Source organism: Protopterus annectens, chromosome 6.part0 (assembly GCF_019279795.1).
Source record: "Protopterus annectens isolate FY-2018-M chromosome 6.part0, PAN1.0, whole genome shotgun sequence".
Classification (NCBI taxonomy): domain Eukaryota; kingdom Metazoa; phylum Chordata; order Ceratodontiformes; family Protopteridae; genus Protopterus; species Protopterus annectens.
In genome coordinates this window covers 352,587,398-352,613,675 of record NC_056737.1, presented here as the reverse complement: position 1 = coordinate 352,613,675, position 26,278 = coordinate 352,587,398, and positions in this window count along the sequence as shown.

Genomic DNA, 26,278 nt, shown 5'->3' with positions numbered 1-26,278 from the left:
TACATCCCTCACCACCAATGGCCATAGGCGAGGGACAGCATACAGTTGGCATTGACCAGGAGAGTGTGGTACCCATGGCACTTGCATCCCCTCACAGCAGCCATAGACATAGACCTGGAATGGTACCACATAGATGGAGGTCCAGGTGTTCTCGGGGGAGCACCACTGGTCGTATTGCCCCTGACAGGCGTGCCCTCACAGGTCTTACGATGACCAGTATGTTCCGGGCTGTAATGCAGGCTCAGGCACATATGGAATGGTACACCAGGCAGGGACTTAGGGAGCAGAGGGCATATTACACTGCTATCAATGACAGCATCCGTGACCTTGCCGGTGCCATCCGGACTTACACCGAGGTTGTTGATAGACGTTGGGGGGAGACATTAGATGCCCTCCATAACATGTCTTCCATGAGCCAGGACCATGCGGGATGGTTGCGACATTGACGTGGACGCATGCCGGCAACAGCAACAGATGGCAGTGGGAGAGTTCACAGCCACTCCCATAGTGGCAGTACCAGCCCCAGCAATGCTAGGGCTGGCCTGTCCATTGACCATCCCAGTAGACCACATGCACGTGGCTCTGGCCAGTCCCAGCAGGGACATGGGTCCAGTCGTCATACCTCTGCCTCTGATGGCAGTACCCAGTCAGGGTTGGTACCCGATACTGTCCATAGCACCCCTGCCAGGCACAGGTACTGTGTCCGTGGCCAGAGACAGTGATCTGTACAGCCTAGCTGGTACAGTCTGTGGCTGTCCCACAAACTACCGTATATGGCAGCCACATGGTGGAGCTGTGTGCATGCAGACACACACACATTAACCAAACAACTAGGGCTCACACATACACACACACACATTACATCAACATTGGTCCATGCTGTACTGTTGTCCCTCACACACACACACACACACACACACACACACACACACACACACACACACACACACACACACACACACACAGACATGTCGATTGGATGGGTCACTGTCAGGCTCTGGCAAACAACAAAATGCCCTGTGCATATGGTGATACCTGTGTCACCTCCTGTCATCTGCATCATTGACGGAAGGACAGGCTAACATGGTGCTGATGCACAGGGTGACACTATAGCAGTGTAGCAATAATAGCAAGTTGTCAACAAGGAAGTGTAACGACATCCTTGTAGATATATCTGAGCAGACATTATGCATCAAAGCTCTGATTGTCAATGTAGCATTGTTTACACCACTGTTAGATCTGAGTATGTATTGTCCATCCATGTGCCACTTGGCTGAAGTGTAATGTGTTGCCAGCATGTGTTAGTGAGTGGACAGTACGTGTGTGATGTGTGCAGTACAGATTAGCAAGTGTACATCTGTGAACATGGTGGGTGTGCACTGTCTGGATGTACGTGCATAGTGGACACATGGGACGTGTGGCATACCCTGTCGTACACATTGTTAACATCTCACAGTATCTTTCAATGGCCAGTATGCATTCTACTACAGTTATGTACTAACATGGGTAGACGCGTGTATGACATGGGTTGACACTATGCTGTGGGTGATACTGTTAATTTCTGTCAATGATTGGCGGTCTGGTAGTATACACAACCTCAACAGCATGACTATAAGCAATCATTGGATGATGTCCTGACAAATGACACACAGTAGTAGGGAACCCAGTAACATTTGGATCCTTCCGGTGCTACACTATAACACTAACCAGTGATAATGACCGCCACCCATTCCTGTGACCACACCTGTTTGGCATATAGCCCCCTTAGGTCCATGCAGACACACTAGGGATGTGTCCATCCAAATCTGGAAATGCATGGATTGGCCTACAATGCATTCCCTGGATGGGATGCATATCCTACACAAGGGCATCATACAGACAGATACCTGTTGTCTGATACATGCTGTATAGCAGTAAGCTGACTATGGCATATTCATCCTCATGTACAATACATACTATCCCATCAGTACCACACAGGTGGTAGCCCTCAACATGTATGTTGGGTACCAATGTGTACATACAGCCTCATGTTATGTCATTTGTCCCTTGGTATCCACATATCCATAAGTATTGTGGAGTCCCAAGGTGTAGCACATAAGACATTAGAGGCCTGAATGCATATCCACAAGGCAGTTGTACACCTATAAAGACTGTCCATTCTTGGCAGTCTTTGTTGTGTATGACCATGTCTGACATATACCCCAGGCATATACCCTCACTCACACTACTCTTAAGTAACTGTCATGGGTGTGTGTGCCACAGATGACCTTGGCCACAGAACACGACAGTGGGCAGCCTTGTCACATACATACATATGCGACCTACGATCTGAGAAGCAGCGGCACAACCTGTCAATAGAAACAAATGTATTCATGTAGTATGCCGGCTTCACACCTATTTACTGATTGAGGGGACACGCAGATACCTGATGTGTGCAATGCACTTACTTTTTTTATCATACTATGTCATACCATAGTAAAAGCAAAACCCACACAGCATTGACACACACACAGTCAGCATTTGCAGGATTCAAATCCCTACATAGCTATGTTATGATACTAGAAAATGATGCATTAACATGGCGCACTATCTGCTTTACTGGGTGGTTCTCCTTCTCTGGCTGTATTTGTAGGATGGTGACATCATCAGTCTTTCCAAAGAGGAATGTACCTCTTTTAGTGTGTTTTCCCAGTCTCCAAAAAGGGCACTCCTTTCAAAGACAATTGCACACATACACACACACACTGTTTGTAGGACTCAACCCTCTACCTAACTATGTTATGACACTAGAGAGAGACACATTAACACGGTGGCGTGCTATTTGCTTTAATCACTGGTTGCCCTTCTCCTGCTATATTTGTAGGATGGTGACATCATCAGACTTTCCAAAGAGGAATGTACCTCTTTTAGTGAGTTTTCCCAGTCTCCAAAAAAGAGAACACCTCTCAAAGGAAACTGCACACATACACACCACCCCCACACACACTCACTGTTCGCAGGATTAAAACCCCTACCTATGTTATGATACTAGAAAGAGACACATCAATACGGCGCCCTATTTGCTTTACTGGCTGGTTTTTCTTCTCCGGCGATATTTGTAGGATGGTGACATCATCAGTCTTTCCAAAGAGGAATGTACCTCTTTTAGTGTGTTTTCACAGTCTCCAAAAAAGGCACTCCTTTCAAAGACATTTGCACACATACACACACTCACTGTTTGCAGGAATCAAACCCCTACCTAACGATGCTATGATAGTACAAAGAAACACATTAACACAGAGTGCTATTTGCTTTACTGGCTGTTTTCCTTTCTCCTGCTGTATTTGTAGGATGATGACATCATCAGACTTTCCAAAGAGGAATGTACCTCTTTTAGTGAGTTTTCCCAGTCTCCAAAAAGGGGACACCTCTCAAAGGAAACTGCACACATACACACACACACCCACACACACACACTCACTGTTTGCAGGATTCAAACCCCTACCAAACAATGTTATGATACTAGAGAGAGACGCATTAACAAGGCACACTATTTGCTTTACTGGTTGGTTTTTCTTCTCCTGCTGTATTTGTAGGATGGTGACATCATCAGACTGGACATGGTGATGTGTGTACACTTTGTTTTATGTCATTCCAGGAATGGTCCATGTGGGTCAGCAGGTGTCAATACCTTGAACAAGACCTCAGAATCCTTACCTTGTGTGATCTATTTGTGGACACATTGACATTTTGTCATAGGTCAACACATATTTATGCACAGTTTGTTGATTTTGTGGATACTACATGTGTCTTGGATGTTGATAAAGGGCTATTCAAAGTCTATGTGACACGTGTAGATGTCTTCATTGATGTATGTCCTGGGTGGCTGCCTTGCAAACAGTCTAGCATGTTTGGGAACCATGATCCGCACATGAACATACCACAGTTGGTAGGGTTGTGTGTATGTCAGCTTCCAATAGCTCTGTTTATGACTGCAACCATGATAGACTCCATGACCTTGCAGATCAGACTTCATAGACGTACTGGACTTGACTTCCCATGGTTTGTTGTGCACCAACACTTGTGGGGAGTGCCATATGTAGCTGTGACACATTCAACGGTTCCACATCCTGTGTAGGGGGTGAGGCTCAGCTGACTGTTCAGGTGCATGATCTGTTTGTTCTGTAGTTTGTGCATGACATATATTGGGAATCAATGTATTCCACTTGCTGCCATGCTTTTGGCAGTGGGGGTTGCTGCTCATCCATTCTACATGTGATATCTCCTGGTATGATGATATGGACTATTGTCAGTGGGAGATGGGTATGTACATATGGGCCTGTCTGTCATGATGTCGACATTGTCACTCAGGTACAGTTGGCCCTGACTCAGGACATATATGGGTGTACATTGCTATTTATGACATAGCTGAAGGAGGTGTCATGATTCAGCCTGGACTCCTTCTCAGCTACACTTTACAAAACACCAACAAACATGAGCACTAATCCCTGTTATACTCTTTTACACGCTTAACACCCTACTGATCCTTTGTGATCAGGCTATAGAGTATGTCATGATAATATCCTGGCATGTCCAGGGGTTGGTTTCATGTGTACTCTTCAGTCCAGCTGGTGGATATTGTGATATTGACACAATGTCACATCTGCCTCATGTACACAGACAACCCTCTCCTCTTCCCAACAAACTCAGCTATATGTGTGAGATGCACCTATATAGACATACAGGGTGCTGAACTCTCTCGACCCATGACTGGCACAGTCTATCAGGTGATGAAGGTAACCACACATGCCACATATCAGTCTCACATATCCTCTAGCAACAGCACTCAAACCACATTATCACACATAGACATACTCGGATGCTGTAAATGTACTCTACCTAAGCAGCAGAGACCTCCAAAGCAGACACACACACACCTGCTACCCCACTACAATAAATACCCACATATCACATAGTTCACAATGTCAGTGTGCCACACAGTCACTGCTCTTCGGGCTAAACAACACACCTAATACACTTGTAATAGGCGACACGTATTGTCAGACACACTGACATACCACTCACCAGCCCTAATAAGGGAATAGTCACTTTGGGCTGTCTGTTGGGTGCCAGGATCTGCCGCATAACACAGGCAGTCAGGTCACTCCAAAGCAAGTACAGGACTGGCACCATCATTGTCCATGCTGGTGTGTAAAACCTCAGACGTTACCTGGACCACATGACATGATACATGGAGGAACACTCTGATCATGTAGCCCAGGCCAGTATGACCCTGACCTTGTCTAGCATCTTACACCCACCAATTATGATGTCACAGTATACGGACACACATATCACATTTAACAGTTGCCTAACAAATTTGTTTAATTCATAGGGATACAGTGTCTGTCAGCCTATGGTGACATGCTCAACATGCCACGTAGCTTCACTATGGACAGCTTGCACCTGTCACCCTTTGACTTTGGAATGCTGGCTAAGGCTCTTGCTACCACCATAGTGCCTTTTTTAAGCAGGGCTCAGAAGACAAACCCACCTCCATAGACATTACAGGTTAAATGAAACTAAGGGTAATGCTGCTCAACAACAGTTGTGTTAACCTCATATTGCAGCCACTCAGGACTCTTCTCAGTATGGAGGATAGCGATATCTGTGCACTGACAGATGCCTGGTTCAGGCTCGCTTATGCACACCAGCACTACCAGGTTATGTTTCATACCATGCTGTCTGACAACAAGACTTGGAACAGACAACACAACTAGGGGGAGTATCCATATACATCACAGATACATACACCTCTGGGTTAGTAGCAGTGCACAAAGCATCACAGACTATACATATACAACTTCCATTGTGCAATACTGCCTTTCAGTTTGTTGCCTGCTACAGAAAACACTCCCAAACTCAGGAACCACACTCGGCTTTCGTGGGAACTATGGAGAATATGAAGGTCTCCACAAACACCATTATATTGTGTGACTTCATATACACAAATATTGACTGGGGATACTACTCAAGCCCCGACACCCTCACCCAACAGTCGCTACAATTTGTAGACTCATATGCTATGGCACAACCAGTCAGCACAGCCACAAGGGGGAATACATATTGGACCTGATCATCACCAACATGGGGACTCTATGTTCCACACCAGCAATATACCCCTCATTGGTAAGGTCAGAACATACATGTATCTCACTGGACATACATATACCCTCCACACACCCATCCTGGGTAATCTTGGTGAACTTCTCATGAGCCAACGTCTCACTTCACCAAAGCAAGGTGGTATCCTTCAGAGACCCTGAGACAGTGGCAAATACGGCTCACACTGCTGCATCCTTTACATACACATTCTATGGACACCTAGTGGACTGCATGGATTGTGCTATCCCAAATAACAACAGGACTCACTACTCCAATGGCAGGGGACCTGTCTGGTAGACCCCAGCCATTAATAAGCTGTACAACATCAGGAGGAAGCTACTACATGATAGAGCACAATCCCAGACTGGGAAGGCATCTGTGATCTGTACTAGCAGACAGCTACAATCACTCATGAACTTTTCTAAGGGCCGCTTCTACCAGACAATTGCAATAGACACGTAGGACTATCACACGGCCTTCTTCAGTTATGTCAGGAACTTGGTTGGACACTCATTGATATGCTGTGAGTTACTGCATACTGACTAAACCTACCCTGAACCCACTGGCATTGCCAGCATCCTGGCAAACAGGTTCAGTGCAGATGTCTCCCACCCATCCCCCCTAAAGAGCAACTATCCATCCCAACAGAGTATAACCTCCCTGACATCACACAGTAACAGGTGAGTGCTGCCCTCCCCTAAGTGTACATCACATTATCAATGTGACCAGATGGTGTCCCAGCCTGCATCTTACACGAGCATCATGACAGATGCAACCCTCACATTACATCACTTTTCAATATCGGAGTTACCACAGGATATGTACCCAAGGAATGGTGTACAGTGACAGTGGTCCCACTCCACAGAGTTGGTGCCAAAACGGACCACAGACAATATTGCCCTATAAGCCTAAGTAGCCTGTTCTGCAAAGCTATGGAGCATATTGTCATGGGACTCATACACATAGACATCGGGAACCTACATCACTGTGTCCTACACATTTCATCGTTGTTGTGGGCAGATCTTGCCACTTGAACCTGTTTGTATTCTTTAAATGGCTAACAGTTCCATCGACATAGGGACGGCTGTCCACACAGCCTACCTGAGCCTTGCAAAACCCTTCAACACAATAACCAACTGGGCCATTATGCATAGGCTCACCAGCGTCGATATGGACACATATCTCACACGATGGATTGATACCTGGATCAGGAATAGCACCCACATGGTCAGAATTGCAGGTGCCATGTCTGACTATACACCAGTTACACGTGGTATCCCACACGGCTTGGTCCTGGGACCTCTCTTGTTTAGTATATATTTGTCTGACGTACAGGCTACCACAGGGGGAATATGGCTAAACATGTTTGCACTTGACCGCAAACTGGGTGCCATGATCAACTCTCCAGCTGCCACATGCATTCTCAAACAGGGTCTCACAGAGATGGATGACTGGTGCCTGCGCCATGGCCTGCAGCTAAATGCCATTAGTTGCATAGTCATCCCCTTTGGGAATAACAACATGCCCACACATTACCACATAGGTAGTACTCCATTACATACGGTAGGAGTTGTTAGGGGTTTGGGGACATGACTTGTTCGTACTGTCACCCTTGGCATTCACATTACCAAAGTGGTTGGGCACACCTTCTATGTGGACCACCTTATCCCATATGGTTTCACATCTAGATTGAGTGAGGTCATTGTGCCCCTATACTCATCACATCCATGCTTGGTTACAATGCCACATTTGGGGTGTACCTTACCCGACACCTGCAGCAACTGTTCTGGCCATGGTCACGGTAGTTCCTCACCAAGCAGATCTAGGGGCTCACACAGATGTCCTGCACAGTTCAGATGCAGTAACTCCAGCTCTACTCAGTCACTTATTACCTAGTCAGATATGATGTGTGCCTGTTGTTTACAGATATACACAACCCAGAATTACTGGACATGCTCCACCTCAGGATATCCGACTCCCTTGGAGCTACACACTCCAGGGATGTATACCTCAGCACAGATGTTAATAGGACATTGTGGAGGGACAGATTCTTATCCCAGAGGCTCCACTCACTCCAGAATGTAATCCCAGTTTCACATAGGCGAAGCCACCCACTAACCACCTACAGGAGACATCTCGACGGCTGAATAGGTGATCGTATGTTTACCCCTGGGATATCTTCTGTGTCCCTGCTAGACAGAGGCACACTAGTCTAAATGTACATGGGCTATCTTGTGTGACCTACTATTCACACACACAGTGTAGTAATCTGACAGGGTTGCGAATTCCAAACACACTCTGGCTAGGCTTGTACATGCCCTAGGGAAGATAGCATAGTATTGACCTCTGAACCTATGCTAATGTTCAAGATGCACAATGTTTATTGCTGATACTGTTTTCAGGTCTTTATCATCTTTGCTTTACCAGTTTCTATGAATGTCTTCGGTATCTGCAGAACATATTTGATTATGGCAGGGTTCCACTATACTATAGATGTGTCTGTTGTCATATAACTGTGTGCACAGGGCGGATTGCTGTATAGTGACAGGTTCCTGTGTTAACACATGCAACTGCCAGATATGCATGGCCCACTGCTGTACTCAGACATGGCCTAAGTGTGTGAGCATGCCCAGTTCTGCATTCCGTGTTTTGTTGCCTGACATTTGTCTCATTTATTCAAGTGTGTGAGCATACCCAGTGTGACCTTTCAGTATGTTGCTATCTGAGGTCCACTACATTTGTTGATGTGTGCGAACATGACCAATATTAACATTTATACTGTGTGTGTTGGAAGTCAGGTTCTGTTCTCCCAGGACTCACCTTTGTGTCATAACTTGACAAGGATTATGCTGTGCCTGCAGGGTTTCCATGAAATACTTTGCAGAGACTTATCAACATTCCTTCTTACAGGTTGACCACTGCAATACTGTCATGGTTTAGTGGTTCAGTACTTTGGCTATAATGCACAGTATCCTGGGTTCGAGGCCCATCACTGCTTTATATGCTCATACTGAGCAGACCAGACTGCTTAAGGGCCAGTTAAGCAAATATGAGCATGTTGGCTTTTGTTCAGCTATGCCCTACTTAGACCAGGCTTGTCCGATATTGCTCAATATTCACCAACATTGCTGGACGTTACCCAGTATTACTGAACATTGACCACAGTTGTGCTAGTTGGTGTGTGCGATTTTGTTTGCATATACTACATGGTGGTAAATGCTGTTTAGCACTGCTTTATATTGCTTAACACATGGCAATCATGCCTTAGGTGGTGCTGCAGGGCTGCCTATATCAGATGTACATACTACACTCCCTGTACATGTTTGAAAGCAGGTAGTGTCAACTTAGGCATCCCTTTTACTATATGTGCGAGTCAGAGAGAGGTATAATTTCCAGAGTTCCTACTGAGCCAGTGTATGTGCTATGCGTTGCCTCTTTGCCAAGGCCAAAGCATACTGGGTACACCTCCTTCTGCCTACTGGGGCAGACTCAGGTTGTTCCTCCTCTGAGTCACGCTCTGCCTGTGATGGCCTTGGCAATGGTGGGGGGCTTTTTGGCCCAGGCCTATGCTGGTCCTGCTGCAGCTGTTTTTGCAGGATCATATTATGTAGCATAGCACATACCATGACAATTTGGGTACATGTAGTTGTTGAGTACTGCAAGGCTCCACCAGATGTGTCCAGGCACCAGAACTGTGACTTGAGCAGTCCAAACACATGCTCTATTACATTATGTGTTTGGGCGTGTGCCTCATTATGGCGTTCCTGTTCTGATGTGTGTGTGTTTCTGATGGGTGTCATCAGCCACTGCTTCAGTGCATAGCCGGCATCCCCCACTAGGTGACCATGTGGGATGTCCCCATTGGCAAATGTCTGGTACAGCTGCGTCAGATTCTAGATATGGCAATCATGGTAGCTTCCAGGGCAGCCTGCACACACATTCAATATTACACACGACCTGGCAGTTGATAGAGGGGAGGCCCTTGCAGTTGAAGTAGACCCTATCCCGCTCGCCGGCTGGTGCTTTGATCCGTATGTGCGTACAGTCTATTGCATCCACTACCTCAGGGTATTCAGCTATTTGCTGGAAGAGATGCATATTGCTGGCCAATACTTTGTGGGAATTGGGGAAATATACATGATCACTGACATGTGCTGACATGGCATCCAGGAACTGGTGTAGTACCCTGGATGCTGATGCCTGTGATATCCCCATCATATCATCAGTTGGTTTCTGGAAGGTACCTGTTGCTAATATTCTTAGGCAAACACATACCTTGGTTTCCACTGGGATGGGTTCCCCTCTGTTGGTTCTGTGTGTGAGGCGTGGCCTGCACAGCTCAACAGTTTGCTGCAGGAGGTCTCTGTCCACTCTATAGCGCTCCACTATCTCCAGCTCATGTAGCCCCTGGTAGGTTACCCTGGGCCTGTACACTCTTCTCCGTCTCCTCACTGTGGGTTGTCCAGCAGCATTTCCATTGTCACCACCCTCAGCATGTTGCATATGTCGCCTTATAACAGCAATGGCAGTCCCTAACATTTCTTTGTCTCAGTAAAGCTTTTTCAGTTTTCACTTCTATTAGCTTACTGCAGTTTCTGTTGTGAGAAACATAATGGACTGTTGTTTGCAGAGTTTTAAATGCTAGGCTGGGCTGGGCTAGTGTACTGCCTGTGTAATTGCCTGATTCTGACTGTTTTCACCTGCTAGCTCTGCTAGTACTCCCTGGTAGCTTCCTACTATTTGTTGTGCTTCCTTTTTCCTTTCTGTTTCCTCAGGGGGGGGGCGCCACACACACAAGTGCAAACACGTGCACAGCAGCTAACATGCGCGCACACATGCTTACATGGACTAAAACTTGCTTATTTGGCTTAAAATGTGCGCAAACACGCTTACAACTCTTTAAACAGCTTTATACATGCTTACTCCGGCTTAAACTCGCACACTCACGCTTACATGTGTGCACTCTGTTTCACTCGGGTTTACACAGGCACACATGCACGCATACCCACTCAGCAAGAAACTTTGGTGTTATCCACAGCATACATCTTCCATTTCTTGCCTTTCCCTAGCCTACCTGTTGACACACCTCTTTCCATGATGTGTGAATGACAGCTGACACATGCCACTCTGCTCCAATGAGCTTCACTTCTTTCATACATACCCCCCTCGTGCTGTCACCTATCTTCTACTCTGTTACTCCCCATATCCTACTCCTACACTCCACTGGCTGTGCTCATTGCTATGTAAACGTGCGATTCACTATCCTAACGCTCATTTACATAGGATTGCCTACTAATGCTTGGTTACATGTCTTAGACTGAGCTTCCCCCCTTAGCAACCTCTATTCGGTGGCCATGTTGTCTTCAGTCTGCCATTCCCTTGCATTGTACATTAACAATTTCAATAAAATCCACATTTGTGGGTTTTAATTTTTAGTATTCTGGGTTTTAGAGTGCACCCCGTTTGCGCGGCGCTGCGCTATGCTTAAACATCGGAAATCAGCGAAAAAAAAATATTATTATTTTCATATTGCATCAGGAAACATTTCACATGGCTGTATATTTGGCCATTGGCATGCTTCCTGCACTGGATGCAACCTTTATTTGGAGCTGTCACGGCTCCGTTTTGCTATTTGCAGAACGGCACTCAGTTGTCAACTGAGTACATTTCTGCAAATAACACTGCCCTTACTCGGACAGGTTCGGGTTTCCTGAATCGCAAATCTACCTCATTTGCATGCCTTTCACCTGCAATTGAGGTAATTTACATATCCCAGCCCTGTCCATGTAAGAGCCATTTTAGGAGCTCTCTTACACACCCCTACAGGCTGTTCCCGGATCGCACGTTGGACATGATGGCTGCATGGAGTCTTACTCTACTCTAAGTCTCCATGCAAGCCTTCATGAATCCGGCCCAATATTAGACAAAGTAACATATAAATGAAGTAAAAGTGTGGTTAACTACATTTTCTGTACACTAAAGCAAAACAGACAAGCATACAGAAAAGCATGCAGAATTAGAAAATATATATACAGTATTATACAGTGGCTTGGTATGTGTAATGCACATTAGTCTTGTGATTAAAAAACATACCAGTTGAGGGTAAACCAAGTATTACCCACACCCTTCCATGGGTTATTGTACAACAGGTAATCTGTGGAAGCATATATTAAAAGATGCATATATGAATCACAAGGGGAAAATGTAATAGACAAATGTGAAGGAACTTCACACAGAAAGCAGTTAAATTATTTTAAAAAATCTATTTTTTCACAAATTTGTTTTGCATTGATTTAAGGGTGGCAGTGGATATGATAAGAGTATCTGCTTGTCCAGCCATAAAATAAATGAATAAAAAAAGTTTAGTGAACCATGTATTTGATTGATATTGCCATCAATTGGAAGGTATTATTTTAAGGCACTATATTTTCAACTACTAAAAGATATGAAATGTTTTAAGCACAGCATCCAGCCTCTGGAAATTAAATTACTTATCAAGGTCATAACTGCATAGCTGATTGAATATATATATAAAATACTCCTAACTAATAATTAATGGAAGGAAAGAAAACTTGTCTCCAATGACACTGTATCATTTTGGCTTCTAGAACAGAAACATGTTTTCAATTCACAAAGGCAAGCCAGTTGTCCAAACTATTTATTTTTATTTTACATTTGTTGACCGGGATAGCCCGACTGGATATATGTCCATTTTCAGTGGAGGCCCGGGGAGAAAATCTCCAAGATAATAATACACATTGAACATTTAGTAAATGCTAGTTTCAAGCAGATTACAGTCATAAGCAATACCAGCATTTAGCACATATAGTACTAACTTATTATAAAACACTTTGCAAAACATAACATTATTTTATATATACATAACATTACATTCAGGTTTAAGACACATTGAACAGCAGTTATACAATTGACCCTTCCTGAAATGGTGTGGTAAAAAACAGAAGTAGTTGAAAGTAAGGCAACTAAGTAATAGAGAGGTCACTAGTTGGGGTTAGTGCAAGGACATAACCAATGAGTTTTGAAGTATTCCTTGAATTTGTTTTTGAATCGAGTTAGTGAATGTTCTAGGGTCAAGTCAAGCTGGGAGTCTGTTCTATGTTTTTCCAACAGAATTGCAAACAGAGAGTCCCCACCTGAGTAGTTGGATTTGTATGTTTGAACTAGGAGCCTAGTGGATGATCACAGTGGCCGGGTGCTGGTGTAGGGGCTGATAATATTTTTTACTGCAGGTGTATTTTCCGGTTGGTAAAGGACGTTATGTGCTGCTATTAGCTGGTTGAACTGCAATAAGCTAGGCAGTTCAAGCCACCAAAGGCGATTTAGGTTGTGATAGTGGTGTGTCCGGTAGGATGTGCCAGTAACAAATCTGGCAATGTGGTTATAGCAGGATGATAGTTTAGTAAGATCTGTTTTGTTTAAGTTGGAGAATAGATGTGAGGCATAGAGAAGAGATGATAGTAGATAGGAATGGACAATTGCAGTTCGAGCAAGTGGGGTAAGGAAAGGTTTGATTCTGTAAAGAGAGCCAAGTTTTATATTAATGGTTTTGATAGTTTGATTGATATGCACATTAAACTTCAGGTTATTATCAACTATGACACCCAGTAGTTTAGTTCAGGCTTCTGGGGAAATTATAATGCCATTGTTAATGGTTATGTTGAAGGATGGCAGGGGGTTCCTGTGTGTGGGGGAGAAGAGGAGCAGCTTAGTTTTGTTGGGGTTTAGGATTAGATGTTGATTGGAGAGCCATTTTTCCACTGTAGTGAAGGTATTATGGGTTAATGTGAATATAGTAGCTGGTGAGATGTCAGAACAAATCAAGGTGGAGTCATCTGCATATTGAATGCAGGTAACATCTGAAATGACTGAATGAAGGTCATTGATAAAGATGGGGAAAAGAAGGGGTCCTAGTATCGAGCCCTGGGGGACTCCTAATGTGATGGGTAGGCAAGATGATAACCTGCCCTGCCATAGGACTGCCTGTTGTCTACCCTGCAGGTAGAAATGAAACCATTAGAGTGCATGGTTGTTTAAGGAGAAGGCCTTCAAGGTATTTATAAGCATTTTGTGATCAACCATGTCAAAAGCCTTGGATAGATCTAGAAAAAGTGCTGAGGATAGTTTATTATTGCAGTTGTGGCTAATGACACCAGAGAAAGAGAGGAGGGCAGATGTAATACTGTGGTATGACTTAAAGTCAAGCTGAAAGTTGGACAACAGCTTGTTTTGTGTGAGGTAGTGCATGAGCTGTATGTGTACACCCTTCTCCATAATTTTAGCTAGAGGTGACAGAATAGCTATGGGTCTAAAGTATGACAGTTCAGTGGAATTGCCTCCTTTATGTAGAGGTATAACATGGGAGATTTTCCGTATAGTGGGTGCAGTAGCTTCAGATATAGCTCTGTTGATCAAGATTGAGATGAGGTATGCTATGGTGTCGGCAGCCTTTTGCAGATAGTCTGTTGGGAGGAGGTCGGCAGCCAGTGTGGTGGGTTTTAGTTTCTCAAATAGGGCATGAATAAGTTGAGTAGGAACAGGTTGGAAGGTGAAGTATGTTTGGGTACTGGGTGTAGCTACATTAGAATTACAGCCATTGGGAGAGAGTTGGCTGGCTAGAGACTGGATAGTCTCTGTGAAGAAGCTGTTGAAGTTATTAGCAATGTCTACTGGGGATTTATGTTGGGAAGTTGAGGGGGGTGGAGTCACGGTTTGGACTGGGTGGAGTAGTTTGTTTATTCCTGCCCAGAACTTTTGAGGTTTGTTTTGGTGTTTTTGTAGTAGATGATAGTAGTAGTTCTTTTTGTCTAAGGTTATGGATTTTTTGGCATCATTCCTTAGCTGTCTGACTCTTAGTTGATCATGAGGGGCTTTTGTTTTTTTTGGTAGGTGGCTCATGCTTTGTTTCTGAGTGAAATTTTGGTTTTAGCATCTTTAGAAAGCCATGATGCAATATTAACTTTAGTTGTAATAGAGTGGCTGGGTGCGTGGGAGTTATTACTGCTCAATATCTGAGTTGCTTGGCTTCTGCTACATACCTACAATCAACTGTATTACTAGCTGAGTTAAGTACAAACTTGCAGTGTTAAAGATTGTACTGCATTTTATTTTTCTGTCTATTTAATTGTTTAATTGAATATTGTGGTCTGTGTCTCTGCCATTATTTATTTTTCTATTTAATTGTTTCATTGAATACTGTGGTCTCTCTGTCTCTGCAGTAAGTGGAACTATTGTGCTTCACTTCATTGATATTCAGCATTAAACTCCTAGCCTAGAGAGTTTTTCTGTATTTATAAAGTGTTAGTCACATATCTTTGAATATATTACTGCTCAATATCTGAGTTGTTTGGCTTCTGCTACATACCTACAATCAACTGCATTACTAGCTGAGTTAAGTATAAACTTGCAGTGTTAAAGATTGTACTGCATTTTTATTTTTCTGTCTAATTGTTTCATTGAATATTGTGGTTTGTGTCTTTCTGCGATTATTTATTTTTCTGTTTAATTGTTTCATAGAATACTGTGGTCTCTCTCTGTCTCTGCAGTAAGTGGGGGCTATTGTGTTTCACGTCATTGATATTCAGTGTTAAACTCCTAGCCTAAAGGGTTTCTCTGTATTTATAGGTGTTAGTCACATATCTTTGAATTTACTATTGCTCAATATCTGAGTTGTTTGGCTTCTGCTACATACCTACAATCAACTGTATTACTAGCTGAGTTAAGTACAAACTTGCAGTGTTAAAGATTGTACTGCATTTTATTTTTCTGTCTATTTAATTGTTTCATTGAATATTGTGGTCTGTGTCTCACTGTAGTTATTTATTTTTCTATTTAATTGTTTCATAGAATACCGTGGTCTCTCTCTGTCTCTGCAGTTATCCCCCCCCATTTCTGTTCTGGTATTAATCTTGGTGGCTTTGGAATTGCCCACCCCTCCTGTAATTTTGTGTTTGAACACTCCTCCTGGGTCTATCTCATTTGCTCACTCAACCGAGTACAGTGAGATCATATTTTGACTACCAACACTCCTACCAGTCCCATCTGTTCAGCTCTATCCCAGCTCTTTTCCACTCTAGTGTCACTAGCTCATTCTACCTAATACAGAGAGAACATTTGTGAAGGGCAAGCCATTTAGGTGCTTAATTTTGAATTATCTTCTGTTTCTCCTTTCTCCCTTTCCACTTTCCAAAAAAAATTGTCTAAGCTTGTTTCCTGCCTTTCCTGTAAATAGTCTAGACCAGATACAGATTTGCTGTAACCAGGACTGTTTGTAAGCTTCTGAGCCCCCAAAGCTTTTCTGTGTTGGATGGAAGCCTTCTAGCTTATCAGTGGGTGTGGTAAGCACTAGGTAGCCTATCTACCACAAGAGTCGTTTCTAGCCCAGAAATTGTAGTTTATTGTCCATTTTGGTATTCTTTCATCTCTTTCAACTTTCTGGTTTAAAATTGCACTTGTTTCCCACTTTTCCTGTAACTAGTCTAGTCCAGTCCAGATACAGATTTGCTGTATCCAGGACTGTTTGTAAGCTTCTGAGCCCCCAAAGCCTTTCTGTGTTGGAGGGAAGCCTTCTAGCTTTTCAATGGGAGTGGTAAGCACTAGGTAGCCTACCTACCACAAGAGTGGTTTCTGGCCCAGAAATTGAAGTTTATTGGCTGTTTGGGCAGTTTTTCTATCTCTTTCATCTTTCTGGTTTAAAAGCCTGCGTTTGTGCTTGTTTCCTACCTTTCCTGCAACTAGTCTAGTCCAGATACAGATTTGTTGTATCCAGGACTATTTGTAAGCTTCTGAGCTCCCCAAGCCTTTCTTTGTTAGCCTTCTCACTTATCAGTGGGAGTGATAAGCACTAGGTAGCCTATCTACCACAAGAGTGGTTTCTGGCCCAGAAATTGTAGTTTATTGGCCGTTTGGCAGTTTTTCCATCTCTTTCAACTTACTGGTTTAAAAGCCAGCGTTTGTGCTTGTTCCCCATCATTCCTGTAACTAGTCTAGTCCAGGTACAGATTTGCTGTATCCAAAACTGTTTGTAAGGTTCTGAGCCCCCAAGCCTTTCTGTGTTGGACATAAGCCTTCTAGCTTATCAGTGGGAGTGGTAAGCACTAGGTAGCCTATCTACCACAAGAGTGGTTTCTGGCCCAGAAATTGTAGTTTATTGGCCGTTTGGCAGTTTTTCCATCTCTTTCAACTTAATGGTTTAAAAGCCAGCGTTTGTGCTTGTTCCCCATCATTCCTGTAACTAGTCTAGTCCAGGTACAGATTTGCTGTATCCAAAACTGTTTGTAAGGTTCTGAGCCCCCAAGCCTTTATGTGTTGGACATAAGCCTTCTAGCTTATCAGTGGGAGTGGTAAGCACTTGGTAGCCTATCTACCATAAGAGTGGTTTCTGGCCCATAAATTGTAGTTTATTGGCCATTTGGGCAGTTTTTCCATCTCTTTTAACTTTCTGGTTTAAAAGCCCATGTTTGCACTTGTTCCCCAGCTTCCCTGTAACTAGTCTAGTTCAGATACAGATTTGCTGTATCCAGGACTGTTTGTAAGCTTCTGAGCCCCCAAGCCTTTCTGTGTTGGAGGGGAAACACTGTAGCTTATCAGTGGGAGTGGTAAGCAGTAGGTAGCCTATCTACCACAAGATCCATGTACAGATTCTTAGTTTTAGCACTTGAATTTGCTTATTTGTGCTCAGCACTTATTCAGAACTTGTTGTTAGCAGTAAATAAACTACAAATTACTACAGCACTCAACCTTCCACTTTACCTAGAGGAAACAGTTTTTGTACTTACTTTCCTCACTTGCTTAGAGAAAAACAGCTCTTATACTTACATTTCTCACTTGGCTAGAGGAAAGTAGTTTTTATTCAAGCATGTCCAAGGGGTCAGCTCCCAGTGTTCTCTCCTGTCTACCTGATGAATCTGGTAATCTTGGGGCAATGTAGCAGTTGCCTCATGTACACAGACAACCCTTTCCTCATACCACCCAACACCACAACCTGTGAGAGATGCACTTATCTAGCCAAACTGGAGGTAAAGCTCTCTCCAACCAAGACTGAACTTGACAGTCAGGAGAATAAGGTAAACACTTGCACCACACCATACTTATTACATAGTCCCACTAAACCTACACCACCAAAATCCACACATAGAAACAAAACCATTCGCAGAGGCTCTCAATAATAATCTGCTCAAGCAACATAGACCTCCAAAGCAGAAATGCAAGCAACATCCACCCCCCAACACAACCCAAATGACACATAGCCCACAGACTCAGTGTGCCAATAAACCACAGCCCATAAGGCAAAACAACGTACCCAACGCACTAGTCATAGGTGGCTCTATAGTCAGGCTCATTGATGTCCCACTCACCAGAATAAGTAAGGAGAAGGTTACTGTCAGCTGCCTCTCAGGTGCCAGGATCTGCCACATAACCCACACACTCAGGTCACTCCACAACAAGTACAAATATGACTCTATCATTGTCCATGTTAGTGTGAATGACCTGAGACATACCTTCCTGGACTACATGAATAGAGACATGGAAGAGCTCTCCGATCTTGTAGTCCAGGCAGGTATGACCCTAGCCCTAAGTAGCATCCTGCCATCACATAGAATAATACAGCAGTACAAGGACAAAAATGATTGACTTCACCAATTGGCTAAGCTTCTGGTGTCATTCTAAGGGGATCTGTATCTGTCTGCCTGGGATGACATGGTCAGCAGACCATGATGCTTTGCCAGAGATGGCCTGCACCTGTCATCCATGGGATTCCGGATACTGGCTAAGGGTCTTGCCACCCCTATAGTGCCTTTTATTAGGCAAGGTTCAAATGACAAATTCACCACCATAACAGAAGCAAGCAAGCAAAAACTGAAGGTAATGGTAATTAATGCTAGAAGTCTAAATCTCAAAATGCACTCACTTGAGGCACTACTTAAAATGGAGAACATTGATATCTGTGCAGTGACTGAGACCTGTTTCAAGGCTCTAGAGACCACTCCTGCATTACCAGGCTATAATTCATACCACACTTTTTGGCCATCTAACCTGGACCAGAACACCAAAGGCGGAGGTATGTCCATATTTATTAAGGATATCCACACCTCCAGGCTAGTTGCGCATCATAATGCATCTGAGGTTATGCAAGTGCAACTAACTCTGGGCAAAACTGCAATCCAAATTGTAGCTTGCTACAGATCCCCCACCATGCCCCAGGATTCCTGCTGCTCTTTTCTTGATATACTGGAAAATATTAGGGTTCAACCAAACACCCTAATAATGGGTGATTTCAACTACCCCAACATTAACTAGGGAAACTACTCATGTACCAACTCCTTCGCTCAGCAGTTTCTGGAATTCATAAATTCCATTGCCCTGGATCAACTTATCCACACCCCCACCAGGGACAACAATATCCTAGACCTAGTCATTACCAACATGAGTGACCGGTTTCCACACCTGAAGTCAACTCCTCATTGGTCAGATCTGACCATAAGCTAATCACCCTAGATATCTGCACCCCGCCGCCACCCACCATTAAGGAAACCACAGTAAAAAATTTCTCCAAAGCCAACTTCATGCTTCTTAAGACAGAAGTGCCAAACTTCATGGCACCCATGCAGATGGACAATACAGTTACAACTGCTGAATCCTACACAATGCACTCTATAAGCACTTACAGAAGTGCATGGATCATGCTATCCCAAACAGAACCAAGACACTATCATCTAAAAAAAGGAAGCAAATCTGGTGGTCCCCTGCCATAAACAAACTCTACAACAGAAGGAAGAAACTGTTGCAAAAGAGAGTAAAATCCCATGAGTGGAGGAGCTCCCTGGCAAGCCTCAGTAAGAAACTGAGATCCCTCATATGATCCTCCAAAGCTAGCTATGAAAACAAAATCACCACTGATTCTAAGGGCAACCACAAAGCATTCTATAGCTATGTCAAGAATCTCAGTGGCAATACCCAGATCTTCCCTGAGTTATAGCACAACAGCACGAAAATTACAGAACCAACTGATATTGCCAACATCCTGGCAGATAGGTTAAGAACTAACTTTACCCCTCTCTCACCCCCTAAAGGTCCCATATCTATACAGGAAGAATGCAGAGTCCCTGTAATCACATCTATGCAAGTAAAAGCTGCACTCTTTAAAACCAAAAACATAGCAACCATGGGACCGGACAACATCCTATGCTGCGTTTTACACAAAATTCAGAACGAACTGGCTCCCCACCTAAAAACCATGTTCAATCATAGTCTCACGTCCAGCTTTGTGCCCACTGAATGGTGCACAGCAACAATTATCCCACTCCACAAAGGGGAGCCACCACTGATCCTGGGAACTATCACCCTATTAGCCTGATGAGCCTGGTCTGCAAGGCCATGGAATGTATCATCATGGAAATCATAAACAAAGACATCGGTAATCTCCAAACTATGGACCCCACACAGTTCAGATTTGCGAAAGGCAGATTATGGTTTCTGAAAATGATCGACTTCTTTGAGGCAGTCACCAAAGCCGTAAATGAGGGTAAGGTGGTTCACACAGCCTATCTTGACCTCGCCAAGGCTTTTGATACCATCCCCCATTCTGGAATTATAGCTAAACTCACTAAACTAGGTATAAATCCCTATGTCACAAGATGGGTTGCCAAATGGCTCACCGACAGAAGCCACACTATAAAAGTTGCAGATTCCAAATCTGACTTCAAATCAGTGGCAAGTGGAGTACCATAAGAATCAGTCCTGGGACCTCTCCTGTTTGGTATCTACTTCTCTGAAGTATAGGCTAACACAGAAGACCTCTGGCTAATGAAGTTCACAGATCACTGCAAACTAGGAACCATAATCAAGTCCCCAAATGATGTGAACATCCTACAGAAGGGCCTCACTGAGACTGATGCCTGGTGTCAGAGGCATGGCCTCAAGCTCAATGCCAAAAAGTGCATTGTCATCCCCTTTGGTAAAAACTCTGTACCCATGAAATACCACATAAACGGCAGTCTATTTAATGCCGAATGTGTGATAAGAGACCTTGGGACCCAGGTGGACAGTAGTCTCTCCTTTGATAATCACATCTCCACAGTAGTCAGGAAATCCTTCTATGTGGCACTCCTCATCACAAAAGGGTTTTCATCCAGGAAAGAAGAGGTCATTGTTCCCCTCTACTCTGCACTCATTAGACCCACTATAGAGTACATTGCCCCTTTTAGAATGTACTTCACAAGACATCTGTAGCAGTTGGAAAGGCCACAGAAGTACCTCACAAAGAGGATTACTGGCCTCAAACAGATGCTGTACACTGACCGTCTCAAAAAACTCCAGCTTTACTCTGTAGCATATCATCTACTCCAAGGAGATCTCTGCCTAACATATAAAGCTATGTTAAACCCAGAGCTGTTGGACATGCTACATGTAAAGAAATCCCAATCCCTCTGAGCTACATGATCTAGGGACCTAAATCTTGTCATCACAATAAACAGGACATACTTGAGGGATAGATTCCTGTCCTAGAGACTTCCTATACTCTGGAACAAGCTACCCATCTATGTCAAGCAAAGTTCCTCATTAGCACTCTTCAAGAAAAATCTTGATGAGTGGATGGGAAATAAGAAATACACCCCGGGGATCACTTCTTTGGCTCTGCTCAACAGGGGTACAGGAAATTAAGTTTCTTGGGTGGCGTAAGCCAGGGAAACTTGTTGGCTAGGCTTAGTTAGGCCTTTGGGCCAATAGGCTAGTACCTACCTTTGAACCTATAAGAATAGCAAGGAATTTGGTGTTAAAATATGCTACTCTTTTATCTAGGGGGAGACTTTTTAGTACTGACCAACTGCATGCCTTAAGTTCATTTTGAAACTTGGTGAGAATAACATTCTTGTTGTTTCTTAATGTTCTATAGGTGGGTTGTTAGGAGCAGTCTACTTTGAGCTTGATTACATAGGTGAGACAGTCATCACTTAGGTCATCAGGCAAAGTGCCTGATTTATAGGACTGAAAATGGGTATTGACGAGTATCCAGTCTAGGGTACTTTTCTTGTTAATGGGATTTCCTGTTCTAGAAAGAAAGCACCACATAATTAAACAACATCATTAACTTTTATTGTTGTCAATGGATTTTTTAGCAAAATTTATGGAGACATTTCAGAGCCCTAACTTTGAAACATAAGTAACTGCCAAATTGAAAATTATTAATTTCTCTCTAACTTAATTTGGTTGCACATAACTGCATATAACAAAATGTGCTTATATAATCACCACAGATCATCAAACTAAGCTTATTTATAAGAAAAAAAGAGCTATTATTTTGGTCAGCTTAGTTTAGTTTACCTAGCAAGGAAAACTGGTACACCATACTACTTTTTGCAAATGTAAGTCTGGTATGCATAAAAATATATGGGAAAGCACTGGGTATTACAAGGTAACAAAAAAGGCTTATAATTTTGTTATATGCATGGCATTGTGGATAGCATACAAACAGTACACAGCAAGGTTTAATAACTTCAAGCAGTACTGACTTACACTGCTGATCTTGTGTGTGCCTTGCACAAAAGTTCTGAAACAGAAGATAAACTGCATGTGCTAACAGATGAAACCCTTTACATTGCAATAATAATAAAAAAAAATAACACAAAATATTAGCTGCCAGATTCATAAAGGTTACACTTTGTGTAACATTTCTGAGTGAATAGATAGCACAGGCATTGTGGTTGTACCTCTACTGAATTCAGAAAGTGTACACAAAGTGTACACATAGTAATCACTTTCTGATAACCTTTATGGATCTGGCCTTAAGGCTATCCACTGGCAATGAGCTTTGTCCTATTGTTTAGTGTTTGATTCTTTCACTTTGTTTGCATTTATTTTGCAAATAGTGTATCCAGACAGTGTTGCAGGTTACAAATGAGGATTGTTTTGACTCAGTAGGTTACCTAGTTAACAAATTAATGAAAACAAAAATAAATTACAAATGCACTTTTAGAATAAAAGTAGCATGTATTACCTTAATTTTGTAATGCCAGTTATGTTGGTAATTGACCAAAGGATGCAGAAGGTGGTTTCATGAAACAAGATCCCAACTAAATCAACCATTTGCTACATACCTGAAGGGTCTAGGAGAGTTGGTTGCTACACTTCTTTCTTAGCACGCTTAGAACAAGGATTCAGGTATATGCATTCACATTTCACACATATTGCAGGCTTAAACAATGTTCCTATATGTCTGAAAAAGATCTAAACAACCACTTCAAATTTTTTCTGCTTCTTACAGTAAGGTATTTCAAAAGCCTGCAATCTCTGTAGAATTCTGCGTGGAATATCTGTCTATGCAAAGTTATTCATATGAAGATGCTTGTGCACTGAATGAGTGATATGAAGCTACCATTTCGGCTACAGAATTTTGATACCCTATGTCTTTTGAAGAGCACATTTTGTATTTAATTAATAGTAATTGACTACATTGTTTCTCTAATTCATTTTTCTTGTTTCTAAACACAATTAAAACATGATTCTTTATGCTTATTCAATACGAGCTAAAACAGACAGCTAAAATACAAATCACAGAGAAAGCAAGACAGTGTATATCATATTTCCCTGCATACCTCTACTATTGCAACAGGGCCTGAGACAGATTTATATAAATACAGATTTTTCACATCATTGTCTGCAACACCATGGAATTTTTTTAAATGGAGGAAATTAGAAGCATGCAAGAGCTATACTTTTTTAGATGTTTCTCAGTGCATTGGAAATCTCTGATAATGCAAAATCAAATTCACATAATCTGACTTTCCTCTCATTTTACTGCCCACAAATGATGATGATGTGTGCCTTTACAGTCTACTGTGTGAATTATGTGGTTTGAACATACATATCCGAAGCATATGGCATTCATTCTGAAGTCTTAAAATTTAAATTAATTTGTTTGTTAACCTTGTGAGTGGTACTTCTTGCATCCTTTGTAATCGGATACATGCCAAGGGTGAAGCCAGAAGAAATATGCATGGATAATTTGGAGCAACCAATCAACCTGCTGGTGGAAACAAAAATATAGTACAAGAAATCTTGGGTTCAAGTCTCAAATGAGCACTACTATATGTTTTGTGTGTGTGTGTGTGTGTGTGTGTGTGTGTGTGTGTGTGTGTGTGTGTGTGTGTGTGTGTGTGTGTGCATTTGTAATATGACCTTAATCACCATGCTGATGTTTTCCTGGTTGAAATAATAAGGCTCTTATGGGTAAACTCGATACCTATTTCTCTCTCTCTCTCTCTCTCACATTCATTGGTCCAGTGGCAGTGACACCAGCACAGTATGCTTGAAGTTTTGGGAGTCCCAAATGAGAATTAATGTTATCCTTTCACATGGGATTTTGGATGCAGATCCTTAAGGAGCATAAAAATAACCATACAGAATATTATATTCATAAAGTAGCAAAAAGTATTCTAAGAACTAAGTCAATATGACAATGCAGAAAGTAAATTTTGCCAATAGGGATGACTGCAAGGATGCATACAGAAAATAAGTGAGAGGGGGCTGGAATTTATTGGAGAAAGCTGGCAAAAGAACCAAGCAGGAAAAGTAATAGAGTGGGATGAGGCCAATAAGATGTTTGGATTGCAGACTAGAGACTGCCTTCCCTATCAGGGATTGATCTCAGTGTACAACAGAAAGGGATATGGGAATTTTAAGTGAAAGGCCTGCTCTGGTAGAGTTTTTAGATGAATCTAGAACATATGCAGCTGCTGAAAAAAGAATAATTAGTAGGGAAGATAAAGTATTGCATGATAACTTTAAAAATCAACCAGAGGAGGTTAGATGAGATTGGGAAGAGAGACTGAAAAAGCAATTTACTAGAAAACAATGGGAGGACATATGTATTCTTCCAAGCATGCTACCAAGTCCAGGAAGTTTAAAATCTTTGCTTGGAATCATTTGCATAGGTATTTTTACACCCCAAGCAGACTTCAAAGAATTTTTCCACAGGTAGACATCAAATGCTAAAGGTATGATGGAGAAGAAACCAATAGCTGGGAATATATGTTTTGGGAGTGTAAAGAGTTGGCAGATTTTAAAAAAGATTTAAAAAATTCCCTGAAAAGAGTACTCTATCATATTGGGTGAGCAAATTGCTGTAAGTAAGCAAATGGATCTTGTGAGCTGAATTGCCTGGACATAGCAAGGTCTTATTAAGTTTAATTCTGTTGGCTGCCAAAAAAGCAATTATTAGAAAATGGAAATCAAAGCCTGCACCAGCTGTATTTAAGATATTGAATATTATAAAAGATATAAAAGCACAGGAGGAAGATATTTAGAAGAGGGAAAGAGCAAATTATGTAAAAGCAAAGGATAATTGTGGGAACAGTACATGTGTCATAATGTTCAGGAGGAGGAAAAGTGAGGTTTAAGGGAAGGTAGGCATTCAGATTTTTTTTGTAATGTTGGACTGATGACAGCAACAACGAAAATGCATGTGTATATTGTATTTAAATGGAAAAGGGCTTTTTTTGTATTTGAATTTCTGCTTTTGTGTTTGTAATTTAACCTACACTACAAGAAAAATTGTATAGAGAACACACAGATCCTGCCTCCTGAGGTTGTGATTCAGGTCAATACTATAATGATGTTGCCCATCTTATGAAATGTAGCACATGCATAATAAATGCTAAATAATGCACTGTGTGATGTAAATTCTGTCACTAACTTGCACTTAAGGCTGATGCCCAGGAACTTAGTGAAGTATCTCTTAGTTTTATAATTGCAATGTAATCAATCTAATCTGGCAATCAAAAGTCTGCAAAGGAAATGTAGCTTGATACAATTTATGCAAGCTGTTAAAGCAATGATAAAAATTAATGTATCAGCCCCAACTAATTATTGAAATGCTCTTCTCTTTTTGCTTGCCTCAAAGATGACTTATGCCCTGTGAGGACTCTGTACGTCATGAACTTTAGTATTTTATTTTAATAACTTACAGCTTTATCTTTGCAGTTACAGTGTTGAGAGATTGGTTCATTGAAAATGTATTTTGTGTGCTATTATGTCCATTTTTTTTCTGCAGCAATGCATGACTTAGATTCTATAATGATAAACTGTTCTTAGGTCAAAGTCAGAAATAGGGCATTGC